This window comes from Zea mays, chromosome 10 (genome assembly GCF_902167145.1).
Source record: "Zea mays cultivar B73 chromosome 10, Zm-B73-REFERENCE-NAM-5.0, whole genome shotgun sequence".
Taxonomy (NCBI): Eukaryota; Viridiplantae; Streptophyta; class Magnoliopsida; order Poales; family Poaceae; genus Zea; species Zea mays.
The window spans coordinates 42,297,687-42,321,093 of NC_050105.1; positions in this window are offsets into that span (position 1 = coordinate 42,297,687).

Consider the following 23,407-nt stretch of genomic DNA (forward strand, 5'->3'; position numbering starts at 1 on the left):
GTAACCCAGCCGCTGCATATCTTGCACGCAGACCGATGACATCCGCGACACACCAAAATCCACCGTATCGCCGGCGCGCAACTCCTCCACCGCCACAGTACTCAGCGTTTCCTCAGACGACGCGTCGGCCGGCGGCGTAGCAGCAGCAGAAGAAGAAGAGGTCGACATCGCAACGTACCGTCGGCGGCGGTGGGCGGTTTGCTTCACTCGAGCCAAATCTCCGGCGAACAAAAGCAAGGAGGGCAGACGAGCAGTAAGTCGGTGGAAAAGGCGGCTAGGGTTTTCACGGAGCGCGGAAGGATAAAGTTCAAAATGCGCCGCCCCCGCCCCCTTTTATACACAGGGCACGGCGCTTTGGGAAACCCGCAGTCCAACACTACGGTGTCAATCAACGGTCATGTCAAAAACCCCCGCGGAACCACTTCGAGCGAGGTAGCGTCTCCACCATCTAGCGACGTCTTCGGCACCAGATGACTTAGTCGAACTAGTCCCTCGGAGGGCAAATGTTGGGGCGAAGGCGAAGACGCCACCGTTCGCTCGATGCCTTCGCCAGAATCGTCGGACCAGCGGAGACAAGACAACGGGCAAGGACACCCTTCGCTCCATACGACATCGGACGAAGACCTATGACGAGGTCATCCCACCGTGCGGCCTCGTCCAGCATGGTGGCCCACGTGTGATCCGGCCCATTGTAACAGGCCCTGCGTGGCCGCTGCGTGTTACGGGCCTAATTTGTAAAGGCGCCTCTGTAATTACAGTCTGTAACCACGCTTCATGGGAATATTCTGGGGATAACCTAGGTGTCTGAGGGCACATGCGTCCTTAACACGAGACGTTGGGCACTCAGACACCTATAAATACCCCCGCACAGTGCCCTTGAGAGGCTAGATTAACAGAGCTATTGACATCTTGCGCGAGAGCCCTGTTACCGTCACTATTCACCCTCGTTGGATCCCCTTGCAACTGAGAGCAAGTTCCAACAAGATTATAAGTTCTACAGGTGCCAAAGGTTCAACACAAACCAATAAAAAGAACAAGTAAGGGTTCAAAAGAAAGGAGCAAAAAGGAAACCGAAGTGTTCCCTGGTATGGCGCACCGGACTGTCCGGTGTGCCACCGGACAGTGTCTGGTGCACCAGGGGCCGTACACTCCAAACTCTTCAGCTTTGGGTTTTCCAGGCGCAGCTCCGCTATAATTCACCGGACTGTCCGGTGTACCACCGGACTGTCCGGTGTACCAGTGGAGCAACGGCTATCTGCGCGCAACGGTCGACTCTGACGGATGAACTATACAATACAGTAACGCGGCAGAAGTCAGAGCAGAAGGTTAGAGGGGCACCGAACTGTCCGGTGCCGCATGAGGACAAAGCCTCCAACGGTCGACCAGCTCCAAGCCCTAACGACAGGGTGACGTGGTGGCACACCGGACACTGTCCGGTGCGCCCATCGCCAGCAGCCTTCTCCAACGGCTACAATTTGGTTGGTGACTATAAATACCACCCCAACCGGCCACTTCAAGGTGTCGGAGCCCAAGCAACATTCCAAGTCATATAGTTGACATATCCAAGCCCTCCCAACCACCTCTATTCATTGTTCCATCCTATACACAAGATTTAGACCACTACAACCAACACAAGTGCCACAAAAGAGAGAGCAAGCAAAAGAGAGCTTCTCGTGTGAGTCTAGCAATAGTGCCTTGTGAGAATCATTGAGAGAAAGTGTGTGCTACATCTTGTGATCATTTGTGCCTGGACTTTTGACTCCCATTGAACTTCCTCCAAAGTTTTGGAGGCTTGTAAAGCTGGCAAGAGACACCTAAGAGTGTGGTGATCCTTGCGGGATCTTAAGTGATCCTTGAGAAGAAGAAGAGCTCGCCGGTCTTGTGATCATTGGAGAGAGGGAAAGGGTTGAAAGAGACCCGTCCTTAGTGGACTCCTCAACGAGGACTAGGCCTTCGAGGGCCGAACCTCGGTAAAACAAATCACCCGTGTCTCTTGTGTTTATTGTTTGTGATTTGTTTGTTCTCTCCCCTTCTAAGTTCTCTTGCTCTACTCTTTGCTAATATTATTTTGTGTTGCTTCAAGTTAAATTCACATTTAGAGAAGCAACTCCTTGCAAGAAAGAACTTGTGTTTCTCCTCTTCTTATCTAAGCCCTCTTGCATTATTCTCCTGTAACATTTCTAGTAGTAATGCTATTGATTAAATTCTGCACTCTTTGAAAACAATACTCGTTGCAAGCGAAGGGCTTAGTTTTATACTCCGATAATTGTGAATCTTGTTCTAACCACTAATCAAGGGATCTAGTTTGGTTTTAGAATTATAATTTTTAGGTTTTGCCTATCCACCCCCCTCTAGGTGACTTTCAATTGGTATCAGAGCTAGGTACTTCATATTGAGTCTAACAACTCGAAGTGATGGCTCGAAGAAGATCCCACAAGAACAAGAAGACAACTCCGAAAGAGCACAATGAGGTAACTCTTGAGATATTACTTTCCGATTGTTCTAATTTTGATTCATGGTCTACTAGAGTGACAAATGCTTTTAAAACCATAGATCCACAATTAGAACAAATTATAAACAAGAGTATCATACCCTCTAGCTATAATGGAAAAATCACTTTCGAAGAAGACCAAAGATGTATACGCTTAAACTACCTAGCTTATGACATCTTAAGTAATTCTCTTAGCAAAGAAGATTATCGTGCCTTCATAATGAAGTATAATGAATCTATTCATGATGCGCATGATATTTGGACTAGTCTTAAAAATCAATTTGATGAGTCCAAACATGATAGTTCATTTTATGCTTCAACTTCCTTTAGTTCTTATGAAACTAACCCTTTGAAGGAAGAAGAAGAAAGTGAACGCTGGAGACCAAACGATGAATCCACCTCTCCTAAAGGTTTGTCTTCCCATTTCGATTCCCACATATGTTGTGTGGTTAATGAAAATGATAACGGAGGCACAAATGAGGATGAGGAGGATGAAAGAAGCTTCATGCGACTCTACGCTCAACTAAGCCAAGAAGATAAGGCGGTCATGCTCAAACTCTGGAAAGAGCAAGAGAGCAAAGTGAAGCTCTTCAAATGCTGGAAAATGTTATCGCCATAAAAAGCCAATGCTTTGAAGAGTTGACTAAAGAACATGATGAGCTAAAGTGCTCTCATGTTGACTTGGTCCAAAGGTATGAGACTATTTCAATTGAGCAAGATAACTCTTTATATTGTGTCGCTCAATTGGTAAATAGGAATGCCTTTCTTAAGGACCAAGTAGAAAAGCTAAAAATTGAAAATCTAGCTTTTCAAGAAAAACATGATATACTTCTATGTTCTCATGAAAATCTTATGGATGATCATATCATGTTAAACATTGCTCATAAAGTTGTGATAGAAAACTTAAAATCCCAACAACCTCACTCATGCACATGTATTCAAATTGAAACTATATTACCATGTGCTAATGCTTGTTGTTCGTCAACAAGCAAATCCTCCTTTGAGCTAAAATTTCTAGGAACAAAAGATGATACATGTCAAGAGCTCAAAGAAGAAAATGAGAGGCTAAAGATGAGCTTGACACAACTAAAAGGGAAGTGCACTGCTCAACCTTCTCAAGATAACTGTGATCACATGGTGAAGAAGCTTGAGACGGGATCAATTGTGGCATCCACTAAATCCCTTGAAGAAAATGTCAAGGACTTGAGGATTGCCAAAAGGAAGGAACAAAAGAAGAAAATCAATACCTCCGCCAAAAGCCTCAACCATGCCTCCATGCAAGGTAACATCCAAGGTAATGATCAAGCCACACTTCACACTAAGAAAAGTAAGAAGTGTAGTGAATGCTTTGAAAAGGGACACTTGATTAGATCATGTCCCTATATTAAAAATGGCTTGATTATTAACAAGGATGATAAACTTTGTTTTAAATGCACAAAGAAGGGACACTTAGTTAAGTCTTGTCCCCATTTAAAACAAAAATGCATAGTGTTAGAAAAGAAAATATTAACTAACCATGTAGCAAGCAAGAAACAAGGAAAGAAAAAATCTTCAAAACTTGAAGTTCGCCTTTGCTACATATGCCAAAAGAAGGGACATCAATGCAAGGATTGTCCCATTGGTAACTATCCCACTTCTAGCTTGTCAATTAATTCACATGTAACTAGGCAACCCAAAATTGCAACTTGTGCTAGAAATCTAATGAGTTTACCAAGTGCTAACACAAAGGACATGTGGGTTCCTAGATCTTTGTTGACTAACCTTGATGGACCCATCAAGCGATGGGTACCAAAATATGCTTGACAAGCTTTGCAGGAGAAAAAGATGATATGAAGCTTTGGGGTGCTTGAGAAAGTCAATTCAATTCCTATTAACTCGAGCTATCAATCTTCATTGATCTATATATCCAAGATTGACCCAAAGTTGTTTTGAATTATTATATCTAAAACTCATATCATCTCGGGGAAGATATTGATATTGTAGGAAATAAAGAATTATTCTATGCGGAAAAATCAACGCCTACAACATGGAGGAAAGCCAAAGGATGGTAACACTTATGTCTTTAAGTACAAGTATCTTCAATTATCATTTCTCTTGTGTCTTGTGTAGTCACATAGAAAAGGGAAGCACTTAAGAATGTCATTAAATTATGTTACCGTTCTTTGGAAGAAGTTCCTCTCATATGGTAGATTGCATATTTATCATTTCTATATTATGGCAATCTACATGCTTTAAATTGTTTTAACTACCTTATGGCATGATCTACATTAATTGTCCTGTTGTTGCCATGTTCTAGACATAGAGAGAGATATTCCAAGTTCTTAAAAGAATAAAGTGTCATATAAGGAATTCAAATCCTTAGGACACTTATAAAGGGAATCTCTCTTTATATCTAGAATCGTGAGACTAATATTTTTGTCTAAATAACCTAAGTAGTCTCACATGAAGAGAATAAGTTTCTCTATGGAAATGTGTAATCTAACATGAAAAGAAAAGTCAATCCAATGATTTATGTTGTTTTGCCACTTGCTTAAATTGGATATGATTCTTCTACATTCATCGCTCTCCATGTTATGAATTAGATTTATTCCCATAATCTTAAAGAATTAACTATGCTTGTTTTATAAGTTAAAACTGAGCATACATCATGGAAAAATCTAGTTCATGTTATAAAGTTTCCATGCCTTAGTAATCCACTATTCATTCCTTCTCAAAAATGATTACAAAAAGGAAAACTAGTGCTTGTGTTACTAATGACATATCTCTTGAGCATATTTGTGAAAAATCTACAAGAGAGTAAGTGCATGATTAAAGCCACAAGCCTCAAGGGTTGCTCTTCACCCAAAGGAAAAAAGGTAAAAGCAAAGGTATGGGAACTCATCTTCTTAATCAAAAATAGTTCCCATCAATGGTTATTATCATATTCTACCGATGTGAAAAAATAGATTCTTTATTGGACTTAAATCAGTTAGAATCGTTCTCATAAATGCACTTGTCCATTAGAATCTAATTCATGCCTTTGCTATATCAGTTCTCATATTGATATGTTTCTAAGTTATGATAATAAATTCAATATAAAGAAGTATGTTTCCTATGATTGATCAAAAATGTTAAAAAGGTGCATATTCCTCTTTTCTAATGATGTGCACTAATGTTGAGGATTTTACATCATGTCTATGTGACTTGTGGATGATGAATTGTTTATATTTCTCATATAAAGAAATCATCCTTCATCATATACTCCCTTGTGCTATTAACATATTTCTTGAGTATTTTCAATAAGTTTGGAAGGAAAAAGAGACAACTACAAAGGGAGGACACTCAAATGAAAAAGGAAGACATCAAGAACAACAACACCTACTTGGACAGTAAGATCTTCAAAACAATCAATGGTGTGGTTGTAAGCATTCTAAATCTTTTTTGTGAGGATACCAGGCATATGTTGTTTATTGCAAATTTTATAAGCCTTGATCAAGATATATGATGCTTCTCCCTATTTGTCTTTTAAGGTGAGTGCATCTATCCAATTCATTCAAATACTTGATGCATATCTTTAGGGGGGGCCTATTTCTATATCTTGATTATATTGAGACTAACACTTTATCTTAGTAATCTCATATAGTCTCAAGTATGAGAATAAGTTTCTCATGAAGTATGCCACTACATTTCAATCCAACTTGGTTAAATAATGTCACCGTTATCAAGGATTGTAACTTTCAAAGTAGCATATTTACTGGATTCTCCTAGTTTAAGCTTGTTTGATAATCTAATGCATATGTTGTTTTTTTGATCGCATCTGTTATTTGTTTGATCATTGAATAACTTCAATTAACACTTATGTTTCTTAGTGCCTCATATAATTTCAATCGATGTCTCTCTTAATATGCACTAAGTTAAAATGAGAATTCGTGATACATTTATGCAATTTGTGATCTACTTGATATATAATAATAATGATTTAGAAAAGGATCACTAGTTGTAGAACCCTCTATTGTGCAAAATATTTCTATACGCTGTCTTGAATATAGGTCTTAAGTAACTAAGACTAAGGACAAAGCACAATGCAGAGAGCGTCTCTATGTGAAGGTACAAAAGGGTAAAACTACTTCCTCTCATTTACACATGTACCTAAATCTTCCTCTTCTACACATTCCTTGCATATCTTGTGTAAAAGGAAGAGAAAGCATGTCTATGCATATCCCTGCTTCATACCTAGTTTAACCTCTCAAAAATTTCATTCCTGCAGTTATGCATTTTTGTTAAAACTAGGTGAAGTGATTTTATTGTCAAAAAGCTTAAAGCTTAACCTTGTAACGAGGATAAGCTAACTTTGTTACAAAGGTGGAGATTCCTTAAGTCTCTTTGAGGGTAATTGCTTAAAACGTTTCCAACATGCTTTCATAAGTGCATAGTCTGTCGTGAGCATCACACCTTTATTATGACACATTGCACTTCACAGTTTCTATGTTATAGATATGTTCTCATTAACCTAATTATGCGCACTTGGCATTTAAGGCCAAAATTTGTATTACTATCAAGGCACATATTTAGGGGGAGCAATCTATATTATATAGAACTGTTTAAGCTTAATTGACATATCCTTTTAACCATGTCTCTTTCCTTTGGTACATTTGCATATTTCCTATCTGTCTTGTGCCAAGGCTAAGACTAATATGTTTTCATAAGTATCTTGTGTATTAAGTCTTAGATTGAAAGGGAAATGGAGTATTCGGCAAAGACACCGCTTCCACTCTACACCATCGGTATTATCTATCCTTTTGTCGGTATTCCGCCATCTCTCAAAACTGGTATAATCTTCACTCATATTCATTTGTACCATTGGGGAGAAAGTAAAAAGGGTTCTAAAGACTCCGTTTTTGGAGATTAATGCCAAAGGAGGAGAGAGTATTAGCCCAAAGCAAAAGCAAAAGGACCGCACCAATTTCAAAAAAAATTGAAACAAAGTTTAAGTTTTAATGTTTTCAATTAGTACCTTTGAAATTAGTATTCCTCTAAGAAATTCTATCTCAATTGGTATCTATATTTTAAGGAGGAATTTTTCAAAAATTGGTATCTAAAATATTTGATCTTCTTTCAATTGGTAAAACCCTCTTGAACACTAAGAGGAGAATTTCATTAAGGGGGAGTTTTGTTTTAGTCAAAGGAAAAGCATTTGAAACATGGGGAGAAAATTTCAAATCTTGAAAATGCTTCTCGAAATCTTATTCATTTACCTTTGACTATTTGCAAAAAGATTTTGAAAAAGAATTTCCAAAAACATCTGCAAAAACAAAACAAGTGGTGCAAGCGTGGTCCAAAATGTTAAAAGGAAGAAAGCAATCCATGCATATCTTATAGAAGTTTAAATTGGTTTAATTCCAAGCAACCTTTGCACTTACCTTATGCAAACTAGTTCAATTCTGCACTTATATATTTGCTTTGGTTTGTGTTGGCATCAATCACCAAAAAGGGGGAGATTGAAAGGGAAATAGGGTCAAACCTTTTCCTAAATGATTTTGGTGATTGAATTGCCCAACACAAATAATTGGACTAACTAGTTTGCTCTAGATTATAAGTTCTACAGGTGCCAAAGGTTCAACACAAACCAATAAAAATAACAAGTTAGGGTTCAAAAGAAAGGAGCAAAAAGGAAACAGAAGTGTTCCCTGGTATGGCGCACAGGACTGTCCGGTGCACTAGGGGCCGTACACTCCAAACTCTTCAGCTTCGAGTTTTCCTGGCGCAGCTCCGCTATAATTCACCGGACTGTCCGGTGTACCACCGGATTGTCCAATGCCTTAGTGGAGCAACGACTATCTGCACGCAACGGTCGACTCTGACGGATGAACAGTACAGCACAGTAACGCGGCAGAAGTCAGAGCAGAAGGTCAGAGTGGCACCGGACTGTACGGTGTGGCACCAGACTGTCCGGTGCCGCATGAGGACAAAGCCTCCAACGGTCGACTAGCTCCAAGCCCTAACGACAGGGTGACGTGGTGGCACACCGAACACTGTCTGGTGCGCCCATCGCCAGCAGCCTTCTCCAACAGCTACAATTTGGTTGGTGGCTATAAATACCACCCCAACCGGCCACTTCAAGGTGTGGGAGCCCAAGCAACATTCCAAGTCATATAGTTGACATATCCAAGCCCTCCCAACCACCTCTATTCATTGATCCATCCTATACACAAGATTTAGACCACTACAACCAATACAAGTGCCACAAAAGAGAGAGCAAGCAAAAGAGAGCTTCTCGTGTCAGTCTAGCAATAGTGCCTTGTGAGAATCATTGAGAGAAAGTGTGTGCTACATCTTGTGATCATTCGTGCGTGGAGTTTTGACTCCCATTGAACTTCCTCCAAAGTTTTGGAGGCTTGTAAAGCTAGCAAGAGACACATAAGAGTGTGGTGATCCTTGCGGGATCTTAAGTGATCCTTGAGAAGAAGAAGAGCTCGCCGGTCTTGGTGATCAGTGGAGAGAGGGAAAGGGTTGAAAGAGACCGATCCTTAGTGGACTCCTCAACGGGGACTAGGCCTTCGAGGGCCGAACCTCGGTAAAACAAATCACCAGTGTCTCTTATGTTTATTGTTTGTGATTTGTTTGTTCTCTCCCCTTCTAAGTTCTCTTGTGCTACTCTTTGCTAATATTATTTTTGTGTTGCTTCAAGTTAAATTCACATTTAGAGAAGCAACTCCTTGCAAGAAAGAACTTGTGTTTCTCCTCTTCTTATCTAAGCCCTCTTGCATTATTCTCCTCTAACATTTCTAGTAGTATTGCTATTGATTAAATTCTGCACTCTTTGAAAACAATACTCGTTGCAAACAAAGGACTTAGTTTTATACTCCGATAATTGTGAATCTTGTTCTAACCACTAATCAAGGGATCTAGTTTGGTTTTAGAATTATAATTTTCAGGTTTCGCCTATCCACCCCCCTCTAGGCGACTTTCAGATTCCCTGCAGCAGCTCCGTCCCTTGCCTTGTGTCATCATCGAGCTTCGCTACTGCTCCTCCCCCCTCGCCCACTCTGCCCTCCCCAAAACAGCAAGCCTACAGCAGCCCCGGATCCCCTCCGTGTCGCTTGCATCGACCCGATCTGCGCAGTCCCAACACATGTTGTCAAACTCCACCACCATCAATGCCACGCCTCGCGCATTTCGTGCTCTACGAAAGCCCCAATCCATGGATAGCATGCAGGCATGCGCGACCCAAGTCGGCCAGGTTGTTTGATGTGTGCGATTTGTAGTTTGTCTAATTATATTTTAGTCAATGTGGTGTATATTGTTGTTTGAATATGAGTGGGTATAAAATGTTTTGGTTATATGCAGTGGCAAGGTCGCATTCACGTTTTGGTAAGAAAATGTGTAGGCTTGTGCGAAGGATGTATCATTGAGCTTGCGTCAAAATGCGGGGTACTAGTGGTACGCTAGGCGGTGTTCCAAATAAATTAACCGGTTGATGTGGAATCTGTCGTGCGTGATTTATTGTTAGTGAGTAGTTTGAATTACGAGTTATATGTGGATTATGTTAGAAACTAGTATGCGGCATGTAATTGTGTTCGTGTTGTGAATAATAGATCAGTAGGTATTGTTGGTGTCATTAGCAAATGGGATGATTTCAGTTGTGCGATAAATTTTGAAGGGCGAAGAACATGTGTAGTGTGTCGATCAAGTTAACCGATAGGTTCCGTAAATATGCTTGTGATGCTTTTATGTGCATGATAAGATCGATGTCTTGTCGTCGTAGTCTCAGGAAATTTTCTGAAATGTGCTAGTGCTCTACTGATGGGGTTGAATGAACTTGAGATGTATTACAATAGCTGTGTGTCGTGCAGGTTATCCAAAAATGGTGAAAGGTGGTGTATGTTGGTAATTGGGAAATAGTCACGTTATTATCCAATTCATGTTAAGTAGGAGTCGATTGCGTTAAGTGATTGTTATATACATATTGTGTCTCGGATTGCGATAATAATGGGTTAGCCGACTTGTTAGATGGCTTTAGTTAAGCTCGTAATCACGATGAATTGCTTATTGTGGTCTAAATGTGTATGATTATGGTCACGGATGAAATGTAGTAGTGTTCATATGATGTCTAAGTTAAAATGCGAATTATTGTGTGAAGAACGCATCGATATCCATATATACCGAGTTTGAGTATTGTGCTGAATGCGTTTGTTAATTGTGTGTGGTAATTCTAGCGCACGAATGACTTGATAAAATTAGTAAGTCGACTTGTTGGTCCTCATTTAATTATTTTAACTCTAACAAATGGTAAAGCGTTAGAGTAATTTCAGTCTCTAGAACATGGTAATTCTTGAAGTAAATAGGAGTTGAAATTTATTAGTTGTTGTTTTAGGCTGCACGCACTGTTTTCACCGTGCTGTTTCTTTAATGAACTGAATCATGTTTTCTATAGAAATACCATATAGAAAAGTTGTAGACAACTTTATTATATTACTTGTGTTAAAATTTGACAGCCATAGGTCTGATCGTTTAGAAGTTATGTTTTTCACAAATTCAGTAACTGAATCTGTCCAATTCATGTACAGATTTCAGAGATCGCATTGTTTGCTTAGGTTAATGTTATAATTAGTTCACGGTTGTTATAAGAAAGTTGTAGATGCTTTTCTTATCTTGCTTGTGTTAAAATTTCATAACCATAGGCCTGATAGTTTAAGAGTTATGGATTTTACAAAATGGTTGCTGTGTTCTGTCCACTGTCAGAACAGATTTCGAAAACTGAATTGTTTGATTTGGTTAAACATAGAATCACTTCTTAGTGATTATAAAACTTATGTATAAATTTTGCTAATCTTTCCAAAAATTCTTGGATCACTCTTTTTGGTGATCTATAGATTAAGTTATGGATGTTTAAAGTGTGAAGACTGAATCTGTCCAATTCTGGACAGCAAAGCCTTCTAGTGTTTGTTACTCTTGATACATATTAAATCAACCTGAGATGTTCATAAATGATTTGTAACCAATTTCATTATCTTTCCAGAAAGTCTAGGATCAATTTATTTAGATGCCCGAACCTTTAGTTGTGAATTTTTGAAGTCGCAAGTCTGAATCTGTCCAAACCTGGACAGAGCTGTTATTTTTGTACAATTCGACCTTACTAAAAGTCTAATCATATTGAGATGATAATACCAAAGTTGTAGATCATTTCTTAAGCTTTCCAGAAAGTCCTAGTTTGCTATTTGTGGATTAATATTTGAAGAGTTATGATTAAAACAAGTAACTATTGTGTTGTTGTCCAAAAATCTGCAAGTGCTCATTTGATTGTTTAGTTCACCCTTTTGGCTAAAAATGCTTAGTTAGCACTTAACGGACATAGATTTGTAATGGATAAACTTAGGTTAACATGCGTTCCATGATTAATGTGCTTGCTTGCTGTAGTTGGTTGTGGATAGGAGTTCTGTAGTTATTGATGCCTATGTCCTATTTAAACTTACGTTGTCTTGGTTGCTCTTGTGTGGTCAATAGGAGGACCAATGAATGATTAAGGTGAGCGTGATAAATGCGCGTACTTGTGATGTCGTATTTGTGTTGCGTAAATAAATAAAATGTTGTCGTCTTTTTAATGGTGTTAATGTTGAACACCGATAACGTGTAGATAACTAAGGCTAGTGTGTGGTTGTTTATGGTGTCTTACAATTTAATGTTTAGTTCGCTACCGTGTATTTGAATATCTTGTGGTACTTTCATTATATTCATACATATGCATCTTGCATCTCATTTAGGACTTAGGACCGAGAAATGATGATCGTGCAAGTGATGTAGTGCCAACAACAAGATGCAGTTGGTGGACAACCTGAAGAATGATGGACATGACCAGTGGATGCTCGCCAAACGAGTACCCTCCTGCAGACACTATCTAGTGTTGAATTCTAGGCAAGCCCCGGTTTTATACATAACCGTTATATATGCTATTTTACTGCACTTAATGTTTGTAGGCTTCTATTGTGCACTTAAGTGTAGGAGTTGCCTGAAAACCTAGTTGCATGAACTCAGGATTCCTTTTGAGATGGATACTAGTATGCTAGGTCGAGTAGCCGCTTTGCTAATTAGGGATCTCGATAGAAGTCGAGTGATTTTTCTAGCACTCGTGCGAGGTCAGGAATTGGTTGTATCCATTTTTATATCGAAATGTGGATGGTCTGTGGACAACGATCCATGGGGATGTGTTGTCTACGAGACGAAAAAATGGAATAAGGATTAATGTGTGGTACCGTCAGTCAAGTGTTTGAACGTACTAAACACATGCCGAGAAATATGGTAAATCGGTAAGCCTAGTACCTGAGTGAACCTGCCCGCACACTGCTCTCCTCACGCGTCCTGAGTCGTGGTCTCCCATTCCGGATATAGTGGGTACAAGTGTGATCACTGCACGGCGTTAGCCGGGGTCAGTGGGGCATTGTATGCCAAGGCGGTGAGCCCCTTTCTGTTGACAGGGAATCGATGGGGACAGTTGATGTGTGTGGGGATTGAGTGCCTCGCCACGTCGTGTGTTTAGGTTTGTCTTGCAAGGTTAAAAACTCGATTCGAATCGTCTGCTTCTCGATCCATGCTGCTGCATCGAGTAATAAGTGAAATGAGGTTACGTACAAAAGATGTTGATTGACTAAATTGCTTGATACCATGTATGGTTAGTCAGGTGCTCATCTAGTCTAAATTATTATTCTAGAACTTGGAAAGATAAAAATTGATTTTTAAACTCAGCTAGTGCTTTTGGCAAACAAACCCCTCAACCAAACAACCTCATGGTTTACAGGTAGAGGAGTAGACTCCTCACACCGGGTAAGTCTAGCTGAGTATTAGTATACTCAGCCTTGCTTGTGGCATAATTTTTGCAGGTACCTCCTTGATTTGATTGATGGTGTGACTTGGCCTCCATCCCTGCCACCGGGATAGATGGTCGAGAGGGTTATTGCTTCCGCAGGAGAGGACTAGGAGGAGTAGTGTGGCCAGGCTTCGCCATGTTACTCGGTTTTCTCCGTCAGTTATTTCCGCTGCATTAAAAATTATGGTTACTATTTCTGAAACTCCGATAATGTAATCACTAATGATACTTTCTTAATTTATGGTATTATTCTTTATTGTATTTCTCTGTGCCTCACCTTCGAGTGAGCTAGTGGTATTCGATCCTTGGGAAGTGGCTTTATCGGACTAGATCCGAGGGACTGATGGGTTATTCCAGTTTAAGTGTGTTGCTGCCTTTAAGGGTGCGACTTGGGCACTTAAGCTGGAATAATTTGCGCGGTTCCACCACAGTTGGTATCGGAGCGAATACCATTACAGAGAAGTCAATAAGTCATAATTTCCAACCTTTTCTAAAGTAAAATTTGCTTAGAAACCAATATTGGATAGATCGTTAGGACGATAAGATAGACCTAGGACGTGAAGCCTTAGGAAATAGATGGGTAGTTAGGTGGCTATTTATATAGGCCATTAAGGCTACTATTGCTACTATTAGAATGTTGTAGAAGCATCCGAAAAACTAGTTAGGTCTGAGAAGACGTCTAGAATGAGCATGCATCATGATTGTCGCATCATTGTCTCTTGTGCACCAACATGCTTCTCTCACCTTAATTCCAATAATAAGAACTTGTGAATAATGTGATGTACTGCTATCTCAGGAACTATAAGAAATGCCTTACCTCGTGTCAAATTGGTAAGTCTTGTTAGGTCGTGTTATGTGTTTCTCTTGTCTTGCTATCTAGGTGGTATTGTAATTATTCAACCCTTTTGCCCATAACTAGAAAAAAATTTGTTGCGTGTTCTGTTCATAAAAAGACCCCCGTCCAAACAACCTTGAGTTTAGCAAGTGAAACCTCAAAAAAATATTTGTTGGTATTCTCTACCCCTTGTGTGTTTTATACATGAATTTACACCTGCACAACTTATAGACCCCCATAGCTTAACCGCTAGCCAAATCGAAACTTCCTTGTGCACGTGGTTATGTCAAAAAAACATCGTTTGGTGTCTAGTTGCGCAAACCATGTCCAAGCCATGTTTCTTTCCATAAGTCCTTGCCCCTAAAACTTCATAGCATTTCTGTTGATCATCCTAGTTGATCTTGTTTGCTTACCTCTCTTTTCGCCTAGATCTGGTGATCTTTTTTCTTGTGAATCATGTTGTGGCTTTATCATCCGAATCTCTGGATCCTTCATTGATTCTGCCCCATTATCTGGTTATCTGTTATAAGCTGTTCTCAAGTATTGAATGTTGATCTTGCGTAAATCTCTCATTTCTGGTCATTCTAATACCCCCTTCTCCAAGGATCATGACGTTGTTTTATTGATTTTATGTCTAAACAGTGTATCCATTTGGTTCAATGGATTATGCTGTTGTCTTCAGTTCTCTCATGTCTCTGCAAGCTGCCAATCTTGATCTCATGGTTGGTTCCTCCTCATATCCACTCTTGTATAAATCTCTGACTTGATAATCTCCATGATGATCATAAAAGCGTATATGGAGTTGAAGAAAATTTTAATGTGATGCTCTTTTGCCAACAATCTTTGCTTCAACATTCAATCATATTTTCTGAGCCACATTCTCATAGGCTCCATCTATCTGTGCTATTTGGATTTCTTATTGGTTACGTTGGTAATGGTGTTATGACTAACGACTGATGGTGCCGCGACGAAACCGAGAGCCTCCTATGGGTGCACAGATAAGGTTGAGCTGCTCGGCACGCGCTGGTATCGCGGTTAATGGTTGTGATCCATTATGGAACTACACCGTTGTGCTACCTTTTGTGCACATTCTCTCAAAGTGATCGTCACATTTTGTCTCAAGATGTTGTGATGTTCTATCAAAATATATCTTCAGTATCTTGTGTGATGACATCTTATGAATTGGCATCTACCATCAGCCTGGGAGTTACATGCCTCTCTACCCTTAAGACTCTTTGTTCGAATCTCGGGACGAGATTCTTTTAAGGGGGAAGGCTGTGACACCCCCGGTGTCAGTTTTGTGTTATGTCAGGAGATATATCCTAATCTCAGATGCTCAGTAAAAATTTCTATTTCACGATCTCATCTATCTCCTTCTATCACTCAACTAGACTTACCCGGTGTGAGGAGTCTACTCCTCTACCTCTAGACCATGAAGTTGTTTGGCTGAGGGGTTTGGTTTGCCAAAAGCACTAGTTGAGTCTAAAAACAGTTTTAGCTTTTCCAGTTTTAACATATTTAATTAAGCTTGGTTTGCTACTCTCTAAGCATACAAGGTAGCAATCATTTAGAGCAACCAACATGTTATCTCAAGAAACCTCATTTCACTTTTTAATCGATGCAGTACAAGGGGTCAATCAGTCTCATTAGCTACGAGAAGCAGACGATTCGAATTGAGTTTTAACCTTGCAAGGTAAACCTAAACATACGACATGTAGTGGCACTCCGTCCCCACACATATCAACCGTCCCCATCGATTCCCCGTTCGTGGCTAGGGCTCACCGCCTTGACATGCAATGCCCCACTGACCTCGGCTGCCGCCGTGCAGTGGTTGCACTTGCACCCACCATAGCTTGCATGGGAGACCTCGTCTCAGGACAAGTGAGGAGGAAAGTCTGCGCCCGGCTTCACTCAGGTACTAGGCTTACCGGTTACCATACTTCCCGACATGTGTTTAGTACTTTCAAACGCTTGACTCAAGTATCTGGACATTAATCCTTAATTCCATTCCCGTCTCATAGACAAGGCGTCCACCCTGGATCGAAGTCCATAGATGTGAAGCCCAAAATTTGTATAAGGGAAAAATAATAAAATAAATAAAGAAATAAAATAGTAAATTCAAATATCTCAAACTATACTTGAGCTTTGAATTTTGAGGACTGAATTTCAAAACCAAGAATTAATTTAGAGAAGAAGTAAAAAGAAAGGTTTTGTATTCAACTAAATGATTATTCATTTCATCAAATGATACTATAAGCATTTATTTAAGTATTAATGGATAAGGATAGTATTAAATTTAGATGACTCAAACCTAGACATGACTTTTAAAATTTATTTTTAAACATAGAAAAATAAATAAATTGGAGGATTTTCTATTTATTTGAGTAAATACCCCCTTAATCAATATTATATTTGGAGGCATTAATTAAAGTAAGTAATACATAAAGAAGTAAAAGAAACGTTGCACCCATGTTGAGATTTTGGTTGGTGCATTTAAATTGACTAAAAGTTTGGATTACATTAATAGGTAATTTGAAATTTGAATTCAAACCTCATTTGAAATTAGAAAAAAGAAAATAAGAAAGAAAATGAAAGTAGAAATAAATAAAAACAAGAATATCCCCAGTTGGCGCCTGGGCCCAAACCCCTGCACCTCGGCCCACTCATCCCACGTTCATGCCGTCACCCCAGCGGCCAAGCACACCAACAGTCGGGCCCCGCGCACAGTCTCCTTTCTCAGCCACTTGCTCGTGGGGCCAGGGAGGTCAGCCGCCCGACAGCACCAGGGAGAGTCTTCTTCCCCAGTGCGACTCGCTCGTGCGTCAACAGGCCCTCCGCACGTGTCGACTTCACCCCCTGACGGGTGGGGCCAGCACTGGAGCCGTACCAAGCTCACCCGTCAGCTGACTGGTGGGTCCGCTTGCACTGGGGCGTCTTCCACGGAAGGTTGTTACCATTATGTCAAACTCCCCGAAATCTGTTCTGCGGGCCAACCTTGCCTTCGGTTCTTCCCCTGCCCTATAAATGCTAGCGTCACGATTTTCCCTCCTGTGGCGGAACCGCCCGAATTATTCTAATTTAAGTGCCTAAGTCCCACCTTAGAGGCTAGACCACACTTAAATAGGAATAACACGTCAGTCCCTCGGATCTAGTCCGACGAGGCCACTAACAGGATCAAGTACCACATACTCACTCGATGGTGAGACACAGAGCAAATACAATAAAACATAAAACCATACATTAAGGAGTATTAAATTTATTACATCATCATCGGAGTTTTAGCAAAAGTAATGATCATTGTTCAGAACGCAGTGGAATAAAACTAACGATAAATAAAGGGAGGGATGGGGAAGCCTGTCCCATCACTCCTCATGCTCCTCCTCAACCGAGGTAGGGTCCCACTCGACTGTCCAACCCTGTGGCAAGATGGACGACCAAGTCACTCCAGCAACCATGTCCTCCAGAGAACCTGTAAAATTATGCCACAAGCAAGGCTGAGTATACTAATACTCAGCTAGACTTACCCGGTGTGAGGAGTCTACTCCTCTACCTCTAGACATGCAGTTGTTTGGCTGAGGGGTTTGGTTTGCCAAAAGCACTAGCTTAGTCTAAAATCAAGTTTTAGCTTTTTCAAGTTTTAGTGTGACTCTCTTAAGACTAAGTGTGTACCCATCTAACCATACATGGTATCAAACATTTAGCAATCAACATCTTTTGCCAAATCATCACATTTCCACTTGTTACTCAATGCAGTACAATGGATCAAGCAGTCTCATTAGCTGCGAGAAGCAGACGATTCTAATCGAGTTTTATCCTTGCAAGGTAAACCTAAACACACGATGTGGCGAGGCACTCCGTCCCCACACATATCAACCGTCCCCTTCGATTCCCCGCCAGCAGAGAGGGGCTCACCGCTTTGGCGTACAATGCCTCACTGACCCCGACTGCCGTCGTGCAGTGACCGCACTTGTACCCACCATAACTGGAATGGGAGACCACGTCTCAGGTCGCGTGAAGAGGGCAATCTGCTGCCAGGTTCAATCAGGTACTAGGCTTACCGATTTACCATATTTCTCGGCATATGTTTAGTACGTTCAAACGCTTGACATAGGTATCCGCACGTTAATCCTTATTCCAATTTCATCTCGTAGACCACGCATCCCCATGGATCCGTGTACACAGACCAACATCATTCTGATATAAAAATGGATACATTCAATTCCTGACCTCGCGCGAGTGCTAGAAAAATCACTCGACTTCTACCGAGATCCCTAATTAGTAAAGCAGCTACTCGACCTAGCATACTAGTATCCATCTCAGAGGAATCCTGAGTTCATGCAACTAGGGTTTCAGGCAACTCCTATACTTAAGTGCACAGTACAAGCCTACAAACATTAAGTATAGTAAAATAGCATATAGAATAGGTTATGCATAAAATCGGGGCTTGCCTTCCAAAGTTGGGGCAGGCAGATCCTAGATGGCAGGTTCTGGTGCTGGATACTGGGCTACCTCCTGAGCAACTCCTTGCTCCAGCACGAGGATGTACTCTCCGTCAGTGAGGTTGCAATCTATTGAATGCAATGAATAAGATATATGTATGCTATGATATGTAGAATTTAGTAACAATTATGCCTAGTGAAGAAAAACTAAGTTAGTTAATAACTTAGGGTTTCCTTGTTATAAGAGGCTCTTAGTGGTTTATGCTTATCAATTTAGGTTCGAGGTTTTGCTTAGAGGTAAACATAGTGGATTAAGACTTGGATTGCCCCTTAAAGGTTCTAGTAGGTACTCAAGGGGTTTGCTGGGTTGGTTAGGGTAACATTAATTTCCACTACTAATCCCCCTTTTCATTTTCTATTTATGCTCTTAAGGTGGGTTTGAACTACAACAGTGGTTTTAAATTTTCATAAAAAAAATTGTAAAAATTACAGTGGGTTACCATTGGTCACCCTAGTCTGTCCTATAAATGTGATGTCAAAAATAAATAAAATATGCCCTGGACAAAAATAACAAAAGTTGGGGCAGAGGGGTCACTTTGCACTACAACTCTCATCTAGTTGTGGGTTTTGTACTAAGAGTTATTTTTGCTGGTATCTATGGTTAATAACATGCTTCTGTGCCAAAAATCACAGAGGGTTACTTAGTGGTTATTTAGTTATGCTTTTCTAAAGTTTAATGCCAAAAAGACACTTATAACTAACTTGCTATTTGAAAAATATCAAACAACAGAACTTGTACTTTTCCTAGGTTCTTCTTAGCACAGGAGCAGTCATTCCTAAGGTAGGGGTGTTTTCTCCTTAGGATTATTTTCCTATGACTTTTCAAAGTTTTCTCTGTTTTTTATGAATAATTGTGAGTGCAAATCCTTTTCACTGGACTATGGTTCAACAGATTTTTCTTTTGAACTACATAACTTAGGCATGCTAGGAAAAATATGGTTACCCTCTGGTTTCCATTTTCAACCCCTTTTCTTCATTTTCCTAAGTTTGAGCATAAACAAGTTTTAGTGAATAAACCTTCCTTAACCTTGTATACTGGGGTGTTTATTAATTTTAAACAATGTAACTACTAGGTTAGTGTCCCCACTATTTTTCTCAACCCTGGTCTAACAACATTTCTATTTTTCCCTTTATTATTAAGTTTTGGGCAGTTTTCTTATTTAAATCAAAACTCTAGAAAATATTACAGGAACTATGGGGTTTATTATTTTTGCCTGATAGTTTATATTTCACAAAATCTAGCAAAATTGGTTTGACTAATTTTGGATGATTATTCTTCAAGTTATGTATTTATCAAGTTCTCTGCAATATTTAAAAGAAAAGTAAATTCGAAATGGAAAAGAAAACAGATTTGTGCTGAAGTCCCTGGGTTTTCTTCCTCCTTTTCTCTCACAAAACAGCCCTCGATCTACTATTCACATGAGTCACCGACCTTACACAAAACCCCCTGGACTTATCCCAAAACTAACCCGCAATCCTTGGCTGACTGGAATAGTAACCGGGGCAAAGATTACGGCGGCGAGGCTTACCGGCGGCAGTAGAGCTCCGGCGGGGTGGTCAGTGACGTCGGGGAGATCACGGCGGTCACGTCGGTGTGCGGGTTGGCGTCGGGGGTGGTCGGGGCTGCTCTGGTCATGAGCGCAGGCGGCGGAGGTCGTCGGCGGCTCCTGCTCCGGCCAAACCACGGCGGTAGGGTTCAATAAAAGTGCACGAGGAGCTCCACGGGGTGATGTAGAGGCGATGCGCGCAAGGAATCAAGAAGTGGTTCAGTGGATTACCCGGTCCATGTGCTCCGGTGGGTTCACGAACTCTGGCGAGCGCGATTGCACTATTCCAGTGGGGCTGGTCCTCGGCTGAAGCTCGGGCAAGCTTCACGGCCTCCTGGGAAGCTATCCGAGGGCTCGGATCGAGCGGAGGTGGGTGGGATTGGTTTGGTCACGGTGGTCGCCCTCGGGCGGCTCTGGCGGGTCGCGGGGAAGTCGTCGAAGATGCAGGCGAGCTCGGGAAAGTTAGGCGCGGTGCGGAGGGGGTAACAGGGAAGGTGGTCGTGCATGGGGGTGGGCTTTATAGCCATTCGCGGGCACGACACAGGCGCGGGCACGGGGGCGGCTGAGGGCACGTGCGGGCGTGCTCTGGCGCGTTCCCGAGTGTCTGCCCACGTCGAACACGTGGTGGTTTACTTTTGCCAGTGTTCAACGGCCTGTTTGGTCGCCTTAGCGTGCATATCTCAGCAAAAATCCCATGTACGGTCTCTTCTCTGCACCAAATCCTATATTTTCCATGTGAGTTCCAAGCAAAGATATGGTCAGGGTAGAAGATATGGGGGTGGGAAGTTGGCTCTGTTCGAGCTGTCCACACCGAGACAAAAACCGTGTCAAGTTGTGTCAAACAACTTAGGGTTTGGTTCAAATTTTTTCCAGGGTGTTCTAGGGGTCTTTAGTCGCCATTTTGTCAATTGGGCCCTTTGGTTTTGAGGTTTGGAAAAAGGTGAACATGTTTGATCTTTGAAAGAGGGTTGGTTTTGAAAGTGAGAAAAATCTGATTTTTCTTTTATGTCCTTCTCTTTGGTTACCTTTTTGGGGTTATTCTGAATTATTTTTGGGGTCACTCTCTGACTAATTTTTGTAGGGTATTAAGTGTACTACAACTTTTATAATTAGCCCAAGTCATGATAATGTGGTTTACATAGCCCTTTTGTCATAATCCCCTCTAGGGCTCCATTTGCCTAAAGGGATTTGAATTAGGGTTTGAGCACTTCTCTCCTCTTTAGGTGCATGATAAGGCCAAGGCATGACTTCTAAGATGGGTTACACCTTCTTAGGATCTTGATCCCCAAGTTTGGTGTCTTTTGCTCAAACAAAACCACATGTGATGATGGGTTCAATAGTGTAGGCTTGGGTGAAATCCCTAAGTAACACCTGGGGTGTTACAGCCCTCCCCCTAGAAGGAATCTCGTCCCGAGATTTTGGGTAGGGTCCTCTAGAGGGGGTACCAAAAAGGTGTGCTGGGGTGTTGCATTTTCCTTTATCCAAGTTTCTCTAGTTAACTGCTCTTCGAATGTCATTCTCTTTGCAACTTCAGAAGGAAGCCCTTTTAAAATCATTTTCAAAGTTTATAATACCTTTAACATCTAAGTTTTTCTTATATTTAGATTCAAAGGGCAGGTGTGGGTGGGGTTTAGGATTACGTACCGACTCCTTTGGGCAGAAAGTCGGGGAAGCAAAAACGTAGAAAATCCTCAGTCTCCCACGTAGCCTCTCCCACTGAATGGTGACTCCACTGAACTTTATACATCATGATCGACCTTGCCCGCGTTGATCTCTCCTTTTGGTCCAATACCTTGACGGGGTGCTCTTGATAAGACAAGTCTAGTTCTATCTCCATTTTTGGTTTAGGTAGTACTTCTGTAGGTAAGCGGACACACTTCCGTAGCTGAGATACGTGGAACACATCATGAACTTCTGACATGTGGGGTGGCAACTTCAATTGATATGCTACAGGTCCACAAATCACTTTGATCTCATAGGGCCCAATGTAGCGAGGGATAACTTGCCCTTGATTCCAAACCTCTGAACACCTTTGGTGGGTGACACCTTAAGATAAACATGATCTCCCACTTCAAACTATAGAGGATTCCTCCTCTTGTCATGATAGCTCTTTTGCCTGGCCTGAGCAGCTTCTAGGTTCTTCTTAATGACTCTGATCTTCTCCTCTGCTTCAAGTACCAAGTCAGGCCCAAATATTTCCCTCTCTCCAGTTTGAGACCAATTTAGCGATGTCCTACACCTTCTCCCATACAAGGCCTCGAAAGGTGCCATCTTTAGACTAGACTGGTAGCTGTTGTTATATGCAAACTCTGCCAAGGGAAGGCATTTGTCCCGATTTTTACCATAGTGTAGCACACAGGCTCGCAACATGTCTTAGAGAATTTGATTCACTCTTTCTGTCTGACCATTTGTCTGAGGAAGGTACGCTGAGCTTCTTATTACATGGGTTCCAAGTGACCGTTGGAGCTGCTCCCAAAAGCGTGCCACAAACAGTGCTCCTCTGTCAGACACAATGGTCTTCGAAATTCCATGCAAATGCACTATTTGATCAACATAGATTTCTACATATTTCTCTGTCTTGTGGGTGGTATGCACTGGCAAGAAATGAGCGGTCTTGGCCAACCTATCCACAATGACCCAAATAGAATCGTGGTGCCGGGAGGTATTGGGCAATCCCACAATGAAATCCATGCAAATATCCTCCCATTTCCAAGATGGTATGGGAAGGGGCTGTAAGGTGCCTGCTACCTTCAAATGACTGGCCTTGACTCTCTGGCAAGTGTCGCATTCAGATATATACTTAGCAATTTCCCTCTTCATTCTGGTCCACCAGTACAAAGATCTGAGATCATGATACATCTTGTTACTGCTGGGGTGCATGGAAAATTTGGAAAGGTGAGCTTCATCCAATATCTTCTTTCTGATCTCGGGGTTCTTGGGAACAACCAATCGGTCTCCAAACCATAGACTCCCTTTGCTGTCCTGACGGAAACATTTGTATTTTTTCACCCTCTGTTCGATCATATCCTTAATAACTTGTACACCCTTGTCACCAATCTGTGCCATAACTATTTGCTCATGTAAGGTGGGATCCACTGAAATATAACTTAAAGCACCGGAGGAAACGACTTCTATGTTCAGCTTGCACAACTCATCACATAGGGTGGTGATTTTTGCATCCATATTCATACAGTT